The 13,769-nt window shown below is 32.9% G+C and overlaps 1 long non-coding RNA gene across 2 annotated transcripts in view; it reads right to left on the bottom strand.

Annotated features, from left to right (window-relative positions):
- The window catches only part of LOC311589146, a 56,787-nt gene extending 43,410 nt beyond the window's left edge, over nt 1-13,377 (bottom strand). Inside the window, exons 1-3 of one of the 2 annotated variants that reach the window (XR_014776428.1) lie at nt 13,314-13,377; nt 10,188-10,310; nt 8,411-8,622 (exon numbers count right to left, since the gene is read on the bottom strand). This is a non-coding gene — a long non-coding RNA (uncharacterized lncRNA). Of the gene's footprint in view, nt 1-8,410; nt 8,623-10,187; nt 10,311-13,313 lie in introns of those variants that run through there. The other variant, XR_014776429.1, reaches the window with a different exon arrangement.
- Nucleotides 13,378-13,769: the final 392 nt, after the last annotated feature.

Raw genomic sequence — 13,769 nt, 5'->3', positions numbered from 1 at the left:
CAAGAAAAGGGTAATTACAAATTCATTCTAAATCTTATCCTACAACCCGGAGATCAGTGTAAATACACCTTGAATTTTTTAAAGCGTCTCTTATAGTACATCAAAGAAAATCATACAAAAGGTATATAGTGTATATTATGCAGAGATGAGTGGAGTAGAGCCTAAACTTGGGACACACATCTATGTCTACACCTCAGAGCACATAAAGATAGAGAGCATGAAAAGATTCTAAAAGCCAGAAATCTTCTTGAAATGTCTCTTTTAGAAATGGCTGCATTAAAAAAAGAAAAAAAATCCTACAATAACCCTTTCAAAGTGCTGGAAGTAAACCTTGTGTTATAATTGAGTTATATGGGTACAATATCTCATATTAGAGTAAATATATTATATTTATTTATATTTTATATTATTTACATTATATATAATGTGTGTGAAAAACAATCTTACATTTGAATTCTGTATGACTATATAGAATTAAATTATTTTGCATCTATATACAAAATTCTATATCAATTAATTTAAAATCAAGTTGTGAGTGACAACCAGGCCTTTAAGTTGAGGAGTGACTTTATTGTTTTATCGTCCTTATGTATTTCTGTATTCCCCCTTCATTCTTTCCAATCATATCTCAAACCCTAAGGAGGAAGATAAAAGAAAAGAGAGACATCTCTGAATCTAACCTTGTTTTTTCCTCTAAATAAGACCAATTACTAGTCTACTTTTATCTCAAGAATATACATCTCAGTTGTGACAAATAGATATGATTCTATAGAAAGATAAGATGGGATAGTTAGATAAAGTCTTCAAAAAACCCCAGAAACATGCAGAATATTGCATTTAAAATGTTTTTATTATTTTAAACATTCACTGACAATGAGACAGGTTAACTACAGGCAACACCCTGTCTACCTCAAAGAGGATGATTAGCATCAAAAAAACCTCCTTATGGAAATGGCTTCAAATGTGGCAAACAAGCCACTGGGAAAAAGGTTCTTATTTCTACCACAGACAGAATTCTGCCTAAAAAAGGGCAAACTTGGATGCAGGCAGAGTAATGCCCAAACTTTGCGTAGACAGGATAAGCAAGTCCTCAATAGTTCCTGCCTCACACATATGTGTGTCAGATATATTGGGCCAGAAGGCTGAAGAAAATACTCCAATATTATAGAGAGTTTTGGGTGACTATTCAAGTAGAAAACTGTGTCTGTCATCTTCTCATTTGGAAAGCTACTAACCTGCACTCCTGGCATACTCAGGCAAGAAGTTTATTCCTTCTCAAGTCTCTGATGGAGTTGAAGATCAGGTAGCTTAGTTTTGCAATGAAGCTTAGTTCTTTAGAGTTAAGATGTTTTTATTTTTTATTTTTGAAAGAAAATGCCAGAGAGGCCTTTTGCTTTATTTCCAGTAAAGTCATCTCTCTTTTTTTTTTTCTCCTTTATTAATTTATTCTTGTTACATCTCAATGGTTATGGTGCCTCACCTTTGGCCATGTCCCCTGGAGGGCGAGACCTGGTGGCACTCAGAGGAAGGACAGCAGGTTACCAAGAAGAGACTTGATGCCCTATGAGCATATACAGGGGGAGGAAATCCCCCTCAGGAACAGTCATAGGGGAGGGGAATAAGGGGAAATTGGGAGGGAGGGAAGAATGGGAAGATACAAGGGTTGGGATAGAGTTAAGATGTTTTTAGTTCTAGATAATATTTTTAAGTTGATAGTTACGAGATGATATGGAGTTTGATTTACATTCAGAATTTTAGATGCATCAAGATAGGAAAGATGTCTTCTTCAAGGCTGTCAAATACAAATAGCCAAAACACTAGGAATGTAACCTTTATATAATTCCTGATTGTGTCATGGTTCTTCTTGCTTTAGGTAGTCTATTGTATATATATGTAATAATAAATATATATGTGTAAAAATGTTCAGTTAATAAAAAAAAAACACCCTGAAGAGAGAGATTTAATGAGGTCCCACTACAAAAGAACTGCAAGCAAGTTTACTGCAAGGAGGGGGAAAATTAGTATCTCCCAGATATGAGCCCTTTTACTATATCCAATGCTAAATTTTCTGTTCTGAAAATATATAAACAGAAACAATAAAAAATTTATATATATTTATATGCATGTAACAATAATAAAGAAGATAAAAGGCCATCAGTATAAAAGTGTACCTGGACATGTGAGGTATTAGAGGCAGACGATGAGAGGGCTTGGAGTGAGGGAAAACATGGGGTGAAGTAATATAATTCTATTTGAGTAGTTTAACTTTAGATGCATGAAGACATTGTAAAACCATACCTTTAAGTATTTGAGCCAATAAAAACATACAGTCTTATAAGTGAGTACATACCATGCATTTCTTTCTGGGTCTGGGTTACATCACTCAGAATGGTCTTCTCTAGGTCTTCTGCAAATTTTAAGAGTTCCTTGTTTTTAATACCTGAGTAGCATTCCATAGTGAAACTGTACCCCAGTTTCATTATCCATTGTTTGAATGAGGAACATTTAGGTTGTTTCTACATTCCGGGTATTACGAATAAAGCCCGTAGGAACATAGGTGAGCAAAAGTCCTTGTTGTGTAGTGGAGCATCTTTTGGGTGTATGCCCAGGGGTGGAATAGCTACATCTTGATGTAGAACTACTATGCTTTTCTTAGAAACTAGCATCTGAAGTCAATTAAATAATTCAAGGTATGACCTTGTTGCAGTTTTGAAGTTAATAGAACTTAAAAGAATATTCTATCGTTCATTTTTAAGTATATTGCTTTGCTCTAGAACATCATAAGCAAAGAATTATATGGAATATATTATTTTTTCTGTTTTATTTCTCCGAGTATTTAATATTTTTGAGATGATTCACTTTTGATTCTTGCATCAATATTTTAGTACCCTGGTTATCCGAGTAGTCCTCAGGTTTTTAATAACAAACTTTTTCAAGTATTTGTATTGAAAAATGGCTCATAGACATGCATTTTAATTATGTTGTGTTCATATGTAGGAACAACTTTACTGCATCGTAATTATGCAGGGAAATGCCTCATTGGTTTTCTTTCTGCTTCTTTATATGCTTAGTGTTTTTCCCTCTATAATCAAGGAGAACAGTGAGGGACAAAATACACAGTATATCTCTGTTTTATTGTATGCCCATCCCTAAACTTTGTGATCCCCAAAACAGACATCTACAAGAAACTTTCTTCTTATTATTTGAATATTTAGCTCGCCACGTATTTCTTAATGCTATTTTTTGATCCTAACTTAAATAAACTATTAAATTTCCAGACAATATTCAACATTTTTTTAGTTCCCAGAACTTTACAAATAAAGTAATCATTAATCTCGTTAAAAGAGAAATGTAAATACAATTAGGCTTATTGATAAATATCTAATGAAAAAAGTCTATGGCAAACAGATCTGAAGAACTTTTCAACCTTAACCAGGCTGAAATTGTATCAGACAGTGATTAATGTAGTCAGACAATGTATGCTATATCAGCACTCCTAGAGAAGTTAAAGAGCCTGTTTTATTTCATATCTATTACAACCCCTGATGCTATTTTGAGTAATATTGCATAAAAGGGTGACAGTGTCATAACTCATAAATTTAGATGTTTTGAAACTTGATGCTTGTGGTTTAACTGAAAAACATCCCAAATTGGCTCAGGCTTTGACCACTTGGTCCAGTGCTTCTTGGGGAAGCTTAGGTGGTGTGGCCTTGCTGGAGGTGGATTTTGAGAGTTTAAAGCCTCCTGCCACTTCCAGTGTACATTCTCTCTTCAAGCTCATGGCCACAGTTGTGAGCTTCCTGCTCTGACCACAATACCTTCCCCGTGTTCTTTCTGAACCATGACGGACTCTTATTGATCAGGGACCATAAGCCAAAATAAACTCCTTCCATAAGTTGCTTTTTGTAACGGTGTGTTATCACATCAATAGAAAGGTCATCAGTACAATGCCTTTTATAATCTTGTGAAGTATAAATACACAGCTCCCACAGGCATTCACAAGTGCTTAATTCATTTATATAATGAAATATCTGAACATTAACTATTTGTTGTTTCTTTCTATATGTTAAATGAATGTTCTCTTATTCAAAAAAAAAAAAACATCGGCGCACATCAGGAAAAGTATTCACAAAAGATCTTACTTAGGTCAGAATTCCAAAACTATGTAGAAGAAAATGTATTGTACAAGTAACAAAACTTAGACTTGAAATTAAGGAAATAATTTCATTGAGTTTTGGGTGACTGTTCAGCCAGCAAACTGTCTCTGTCATCTTCTCATTTGAGAAGATGCTAACCTTCACAAATGGAAACTCAGATAATTAACTTTATTCCTTCTCAAGTCTCTAATAAGGTTGAAGACCAGATAGTTTAATTTTTACAATTAAGCTTAGTTGTGTAGGTGTTAAGATGTTTTTAGGTATAGATAGATGTTTCCAATTTATAATGATGAGATATGATAGATATTGATTTACATTCAGAATTTTAGATGCACCAAGATAGAAAGATTTTTTTCTTCAAGGATGACAAACACAATTTGACAAAACACTAAGAATGTAATATTTAGACGATTCCTGATTGTTTCATGGTTCTTACTGCTGGTAGTTTATTGTATATATGTGTAATAAAATAAATGTATATATAAAACATAAAAAATTAAATAAAAAGTAATATCATGCTTATATAACTAGCAAGCCAAGATGAGAAGACGGTAAAAACTTTGTGAATATGATAATAATGATGAAATATTTAGTCAGTGGAGATTATATCTCTCTATTAGCCCCTTCTTTGCCTTAAGTTGGTGCCTTTTAAGTTATTTATAATATTTTGGATGTGTTTCAAGAATGGGGAAAGAGCCAGATTTGTGGAAATAGAGCAAAAGGGAAAAAATCCAATGATTTATGAAATGAGGATAATAAAGCATCCTTATAATTGTACAAATAGGTTATTCACCATTAAAATTTCAGAATACTAAACTATTCCCAAATAATCCATTAATTCTTTAGCGGCAATTAAAAATTATTTATAACGTTAGAGCATCATCTTCAGCCTGCTAGCCAATATCTCTTACAGACATATTACAAGGCAGGAACTATTGAGGACTTGCTTACCCTGTCTTGGTAGAGTTCAGCCATTGGCTCTGCCTGAATTTTAGCTTGCCCATTTTTTGGCAGAATTCAGTCTGTGGCAGAAATGAGGATATTTTTGCACAGTGGCTGGTTTGTAAACCTTGAACCCAACTCCATAAGGAGGTTCTTTGATGTTAATTGACTGTCATTCAGAAATTTAGACCCAACAAGATAGGTAAGATGTTTTCTTCAAGTTTGACAAATAAAAATCACTAGGAATACAACATTTATAACATTCCTTATTTTCTCATGGTTCTTTCTGCTGTATGTTGTTTATTTTATTCATGTTTAATAGTATAAATGGATATGTTAAAATTAATAAAAAAGAAATTACTTGTAAGAAGAGATATCTGACTTCCTTTAATCAATGATTAAGATAGTACATAGAAACATAGTCCTGAGACTAATGAAATTTGATCATAGAGCATCATGGGAACAAAAGAAATAAGAAGCTGAGAGAGCTCAAGCCACTCAATAGTCAAGGGAACATAAGATTGCTGTCTAAAGTCTAAGTGTGACAATCCTATGGACCACGTAAGGATTTACTATGAAATTTCCCATATTTAAGAGTCTGGATTCCTTACTTGTACGTATTCTTTATAAGGCTTGTAAGCCTTCAAAAACACCATTCATGTAATTATGTATCTTTACATCAATGAAATATTGAAAAATTTTCTAAGTAAATAGGAATGAGAATAATACTTTTTTCAATATATATTATTAATTTATTCATATTACATCTCAATTGTTATCCCATCCCTTGTATCCTCCAATTCCTCCTTCCCTCCCATTTTCCCATTACTCCCCTCCCCTATGACTGTGACTGAGGGGGACTTCCCCCCCTGTATATGCTCATAGGGTATCAAGTCTCTTCTTGGTAGCCTGCTATCCTTCCTCTGAGTGCCAACAGGCCTCCCCATCCAGGGGATGTGGTCAAATACGGGCACCAGAGTTTCTGTGAAAGTCAAACCCTACTCTCCACTCAACTGTGAATAATGTCCTGCAAGTATTGTTCTTGGCTGGTGCCAAGTTTGAGCAGGACCCCTTGGCCCAGATCCGCAAATCCTAATATTCTGCTTGTAAATTTCTAGGACCCTCTGGATCCTTCTATTTCTCCATTCTCCTATGCTTCTCTCACCTAGAGTCCCAATAGGATGTCCCCACATCTATCCCAATCTCCTGGTAAGTGAAGACTTTCATGGCACATCCCTTTTGGGCTACGGCCCAATTATAAGTGAATATATACCATGTGAGTCTTTCTGTTTCTGAGTTAACTCACTCAATATGATTGTTTCTAGTTCCATCCATTTGTCCACAAATTTCTGCATTTACTTGTTTTTAATAGCTGAGTAGTATTCCATGGTGTAAATGTACCAAAGTTTCTTTATCCATTCTTCAACTGAGGCACATTTAAACTGTTTCCATGTTCTGGCTATTATGAATAAGGCTGCTATGAATGTGGTTGAGCATATGTCCTTGTTGTGTGCTGGAGCGTCTTCTGGGTATATTCCAAGGAGTTGAATAGCTGGGTCTTGAGGAAGCCCTATTCCCAGTTTTCTGAGATAGCGCCAGGTAGATTTTCAAAGTGGCTGTACTAGTTTGGATTCCCAACAGCAATGGAGGAGTGTTCCTCTTTCTCCACATCCTTGTCATCATGTGGTGCCACTTAATTTTTGATCTTAGCCATTCTGGTAGGTATAAGATGGAATCTCAGAGTTGTTTTGATTTGCATTTCCCTGATGACTAAGAAGGTTGAGCATTTCTTTAAGTGTTTCTCAGCCATTCGATATTCCTCTGTTGAGAAATTTCTATTTAGTTCTGAGCCCCATTTCTCAATTTGGTCATTTGGTTTGGTGGTGTTTAATTTCTTGAATTCTTTATATATTTTGGATATTAGACCTTTGTCAGATATAGGATTGGTGAAGATCTTTTCCCAGTCTGTAGGCTGTCGCTTTGTTCTCTTGACAGTGTCTCCTGATTTACAGAAGTTTTTAGCCTCATATGTCACTTGATTTTTGACAAAGAAGACAAATCTATTCAATGGAAAAGGGATAATATCTTCAACAAATGGTGCTGGTCTAACTGGATGTCTACGTGTAAAAAAATGCAATTGGACCCATATTTGTCACCATGCACAAAACTCAAGTCCAAGTGGATCAAAGACCTCAACATAAAGCCAGAGACACTGAATCAGTTAGAAGAAAAAGTGGGGAAGAGCCTGGAACACATTGGCACAGGAGACAATTTCCTAAACAGAACACCAACAGCCGAGGCCTTAAGGTCAACAATTAGTAAATGGGACCTCATGAGGCTGAGAATATTTCTTTAACCCCAGGCAAAATAATGGATGGATTGTCCAGATATTGGCTTCTCCTTTTCTTGATAACATTTTACAAGAGCAAACAAAAAGTAGTGTAGTAATCTATGAAATGCAGATCTAATATAATATATTTGTGGGAGAGCAAATGGGTATTAGTAAACAAGAACAAATATTCATTTTAACTAATAAAAACTTTTAAAATTAAAATACATTAAACCTCTTACTTCAGGTAGTTTACCACAATTTCCTCTTTACTTTTTTATACTAGCTCACTCAGTATAAGTAACTTGCCAGTGAATCTTTGAAATAATAAAACATTTTTAAATACTATATTCTGCATGTCTTTGAGTTTTTTTAGGACCTTATCTAACTATCCTACCTTATCTTTCTATAGAATCATATCTATCTGCCTCAGGCAAAATGTATACTCTTGTGATAAAAATAGACTAGTGATTCATATGACCATGATTTGATCAGATAACAATTAACAAGTATAACTTATTTATCCTAAACAGCCTGCAATAGCACTTTCAGAATATTGGAAGTAAACTTGTATTATAATTGAGTTATATGGGTATTATACCTCAGAGTAGAAATATATATATGAGACAGGTTAACTCGTGACAACACACAGCCTACCTCAAAGAGGATGATGAGAATCAAAGAACCTCTTTATGGATATGGCTTCAAATGTAGCAAACAAGCCACTTGGAAAAATGTCCTGGCTTCTACCACAGACAGAAATCTGCCGAAAAAACAGGCAAGCTGGGATTCAGGCACAGTTGACATCCAAACTCTGCCTAGACAGGTAAGCAAGTCCTGCCTCACAAATGTCTGTCCGATATATTGGGCCAAAAGGCTGAAGAAGATGCAACAACATAATAGAGGGTTTGGGTGACTATTCAGGTATCAAACTGTCGCTGTCATCTTCTCATTTGGAAAGCTACTAACCTGCACTCCCAACATACTCAGGTAATCAAGCTTATTTCTTCTCAAGTCTCTGATGGAGTTGAAGACCAGGTAGCTTCGTTTTACAATGAAGCTTAGCTGTTTAGGGGTTAAGATGGTTTTAGGTCTAAGTAGATGTTTTAAGTTGACAATCACAAGATGTGGTAGAGATTGATTTACATTCAGAACTTTAGATGCACCAAGATAATTAAGATATTTTCTTCAAGGCTGTAAATACAAATAGGCAAAACACTAAGAACATAACTTTTATATAATTCCTGATTGTGTCATGGTTCTTCTTGTTATAGGTAGTTAATTGTATATATGTGGAATAATATAAATGTATATGTTAAAATAATAAATACATAAATAAATAAATAGAAAAAGGAAAGAAAGGAAACTTGCCTATATCCATTGTTTTATCTGAATTGCGTATATACTTAGGTCTGATCTCTTGACTTTATTTTAATCACATTACATAAATATGTCTTCCTAGCTTGCTTAATATTGTCCAGATCAATTCCGACATAATATGAGCTAGTTTGGGACATTATGACACTCTTTGGGAAAAATTACCATAGATGTCAGAAAGGCAAATATTATTTTTACCTATTAACCACCACTGTACCAGACACAGCATATCTTTATGCTAGGTTGGACATCTAACTTTGTCCTCAGATATTGAGGCTAGGAACGAAAACTCACAGAACAATAAGAAATAGTGACAGTATCTGTTCTATAGTAGTTCTTTAAGCACTCCAGAGACCATAGCTTCCTCTTGGTTTTAGGAATAATATGACCGCAGGAGAGGCTAATTTTGTAGCAAACTGTTCCCTTTACTATAAAGAAATAACTTAAAATTACCTTGTTTCTGGACTTTCCTCATAGTCATCATGATATATAGAGTTGTCAAGAGGTATATTTGAATACATAAATTGCAAAAATTACCGCAATACAAAATTAAAACTTTGGTTTAAACATCTTACCTGATAATATATTTCATACTTATATGGTATGGTTAAAATAACATTAGTTTTGTGTATTGCAAATGTTTTGCCTCCCAACTTTTTGATTCTCTGAAGAGAAAAAGAATTTGTCTAACTGATCATTCACTGTAGTAGTTACCTTCGTGTCCTTAATAAGTTCCTAAAGCTTCTTCCTCTTCCTTTACAACTCACATTCATTTTCACTTTAAGTTTAAATATAGCTCAGTCAATCATAATTTGTGAGACTAAAAAATATAGCCTAAATACTCTTTATTTTCAGTAGCATAGCCATGAGAACCCAGATACGTCAGTATGCCTGCAGTCACATGCTTTCTGACACAGATGACATAAATACACAGTAGGAGACATTTTTTAATTTTACCAATTGGTGCTAGAAAACTGGAAATATACAGGTTGAAAGGAAATATGGATCCCTCGCTCTGACTTTGCACTGGGTCAATTACAAGTGCATCGAAAGTCGAAATATTATATCTGGAATTCTGAAACTTCTAGAATAAACTAATAGTACGCCTCTTGATTTAGCTCAGAAAATGGCTTTAGAGGAGGACCTTGGTAACCTAGGAAGTAAATCCAACCACAAATAAATAGGACACCCCAAAACTAAATCTTGAATTTATGTCTCTTCATTATCTGTCTCCACAATAACACAAATACATTGTGTTTAAAGATTTTTTACTTCTCAAAGTAATCCTGGTAATGACTTTATAATGGTTTTCTGTAGTATTATAATAATCAGTTATACATTGATAGAAACCTTAACAATTTAACGATATATTACAAACTTACCATGACCATATATACTATCATTCCCATGTATTAGTCTTGCTGCAAGGACCAATTAGTTTTAAAACACGTATAGGAAGTATAGAGCTACACCATGGTAGTTCAGCACATATGTGACACTTGTTCCTGATGTTAATTATTATTTTTTGTGTTAAGGAAAAAAGTACAAATCTGAATAAAAGTAGATACCTTAGGTGGATAGGCCTATATACCCTAGAACATGAAATTCATGTTTAATAGCTACTTCAAAATTAGAACTAAGCAAATTCTTCTCAAAGTAGGATCATTTGAACCACATAAATATGAACAGAAATATTTTTGAGTTTTTAACCAACTTAAAAATACTATATTAAAAGTATTATCCAACCTTGCCTGCTATATTACAGAAATGTGATTTTCTTTGTACAAAGATCTATAAATAATCTTAACTGAGACTTCTGATCCTAACAATAGAAGCCACCTGTTCTGAGCGCGCTGACATTCAGCAACTCTCAGAGTTTCATGCTATACTATGAAATATCATATACCATTATAATCATCTGACTATACACACTGAAAGGAATTCAAACTTCAATAGTATGAAGAAAATGAGGGAAGAAAATCACATCTGCCTAGTGAGGGAATGAATTTCATTTCAGAGAAAAGCATAAAAGAAAGCACTTTAACTATATAAAGCCTTCGTTGCCAATTTCATCTACAAATCATACTTGAAAATCATACATATGTTCTGCTATTATGTAGCACAATTCATTTAGACTTTATATTCATTACCCAGTCGAATTACTGTATCTTTTTTGAATTTAGTGAAATACATAATTAAATGAAAATTGTCATTTCTTTTTCTCTGATCATAAATTAGCAACTGTGACAAATAGCTTATAAATAGATAAGTTGATAGACATAGACAGGAAGATAGTTCTATAGATCAGACATTTATATACGCATATATTTATATATGTGTGTGTGTTTGTGTGTGTATCAAAGCAATTATTTTCTACTACATTTTAGCTGTGCACCTATAGTAACATGAAATGTCATTAACTACCCTAAATATTTAGCATAATAATGAATACTTCCTACAATTAATGAATCATTTCTTACTTACGAATAAAACTGGAAATCTTACAAGACACATTTTATAAATATATTAATACAATATTAATGGGATTAATATTAACTTTTCATTAATATCTCCTACCTGGGTATATTTATGTATTTTCATTCTATAAAACATTTTAAAATACAGATCTGTAAGATTCTGATTAGATTCAACCAAATATTCTTCACTTTTATGATATCATTGATTAGCCATGTAAAACATATAACAGTTTTATTTTCCACAACTAATTATTTCTCACATAATCTAAAATGAAATTGAAGTAGATATTTTAACATTTAAAACTGAAGAGCATTATGCATCTTATTATATTTGTTACAGTTTGTATGTTGTTTCTTGAGTTTTATATCTCATATTACCTTAGGTAAAGGAATACATTTTCTTTGGTATAATTGTTTTTGTTTTTGTTTTGAGTTTTTTTTTTTTGTACTTTAATTAGAACACAAATGTCTGTATCCCTCATCACTCTCTTTCTCCCAACCTTTCACAGTGAACACCACCCCTTCCCCCGGTATTATGAAATGCATGGCCATTTTGAATTATTACTGTTATATATACACATATAAATGTTCATAAACATATAAACGCCACATATAAACTAAGAAGTTTATTTAATGTTGCTTGCACTAATATTAGATTCCTAATTTTTATTTACTTATTTTTTCAAAGCTCTACTAACAAGTCTAATCACCTAGAACAGGAAAAGGAAAATTGCTTAAGAATGCCTTGTTGGGGGATGGAGAGATTTTCAGCAGTTAAAAACACTGGTTGCTCTTTTCCAATTCCAGACTTGGTTCCCAATACCCACATGTTAGCTCAGAGTCACAGATAACTTGATAGCCAAGGAACCCGCTCCACCTTTCTGGCTCAATAAGCACTAGACACATGCAAGTAATGTACAACTATACATAAGTTATCTATACACACAAAATAAAAAACATTAATTATTAAAGTACGGTTTTAGAAATGAAATGTTTATCTAATCATTTGAAGAAAAATAAAGCACATAATAAAATACTTTGACATCACATATAAGCAAAATCTATAAAAGTAAGAACTAATATGAACACGATATATTTGCCTTTTTAAAAGTATATAGAATGAAAATTTAACTGCTTTTTCTTCAAATTACATTATATCCTTTTTTTAAGCATCTATTTTTTCATATTTAAATATGAGGATTTTTTGTTGTTGTTCAAGTGAATATTTTAAAATTCTTAATTAAGATTTTATAAAAAATATACTATGGAACTTTTGTAATAATGATTGCTGTGGCATGTTCATTTTCTCGAAAAGTGTACATTTATCACTTGAAAATTTTGGTCCATAACTGATTTACTATAAGTTTACGACAAATAAAATAGCTTAACAGGATGTCTTTCACATCATTTGTGATGATAGATCATAAAAATCTCAAGGATATGAAAACTTCATAACACATATAACTACTAGGTAAACTGATATATACTCTTAAAACATCTGCACATAATAATTAGCAAATATCTAAGTAAAAGGATAGATGAGTTTTTGTGATGTAGTAATAATAAGCTATTTGGCCTGGGAAATGAGTATAATGGAATAGTCCTTATGAAAGTACTAGCTTCGACCTTTTTCTTCTTCATGACATTCTAAAGCTGTCCTTTCATATACAACAGTAAAGATATTTGCTCTTTTTATTTTACTGAGAATGATTTCTTTAAAAACATTCATTATCAGAATTAAGCATATGTATAATATAATTTATGTAGGAAATAAAAATTTAAGTGAATGAAATGTTTTTCCATTAAATTAAATTCAAACCACTAAAATTAAGGGTAATAATAACAACAAATAATGTCATCAGTTACTACTTTGTCACTGAAACAAAATACTTGATAAAGACAATTAAAAGAATAATTTTTTTGTGTGGTTCATGGTTTTGGAGATGTAAGTCTAAGATCATCTGACTTTAGGTCTGTAGCAAAACAAACCAACTATGTTGGCAGAACTGTGCTAAAGTGCAAGCTACCCACCTCACAGCTGAAACAGCACATCTTGAAAAAGATAAGAAACAGTGACAACACAACATTGCTTTCTTTTCTGAGATTAAGGTGCAAAAGTTTATGGGTTACAAAGAGCTCAAAATAATGTGAACATTTACTTGTTTATAAATCTAAATATCCATGTAATTCTATTAAAATACTAACAGTTGCTTCATAAAGTGGTATATTTAAAATGAACGGTGACAAATCTGAGAGAGAAAAAAATAGCTCTAGGATAGAAAAGTGGATTCATGGTCCATAGAAGTAATCAAGACTAATCTATGAGGTCTAGAATCTTCAACATTCAGAATAAAAAATAAGCAAGCAAGCAAACAACAACAAAACAGTATCAGCTCACTTTAACATATGACTCCATTATGGATTGCGGAGGTAACTGAAAGAAATAAGATTCCCAGTGCTTCATTTCATTTACAAATGTATTCAAGC

Source organism: Acomys minous (assembly GCF_964271855.1).
Source record: "Acomys minous genome assembly, chromosome: 18".
Classification (NCBI taxonomy): Eukaryota; Metazoa; Chordata; class Mammalia; order Rodentia; family Muridae; genus Acomys; species Acomys minous.
This window is presented reverse-complemented; position numbering and strand designations above follow the sequence as displayed.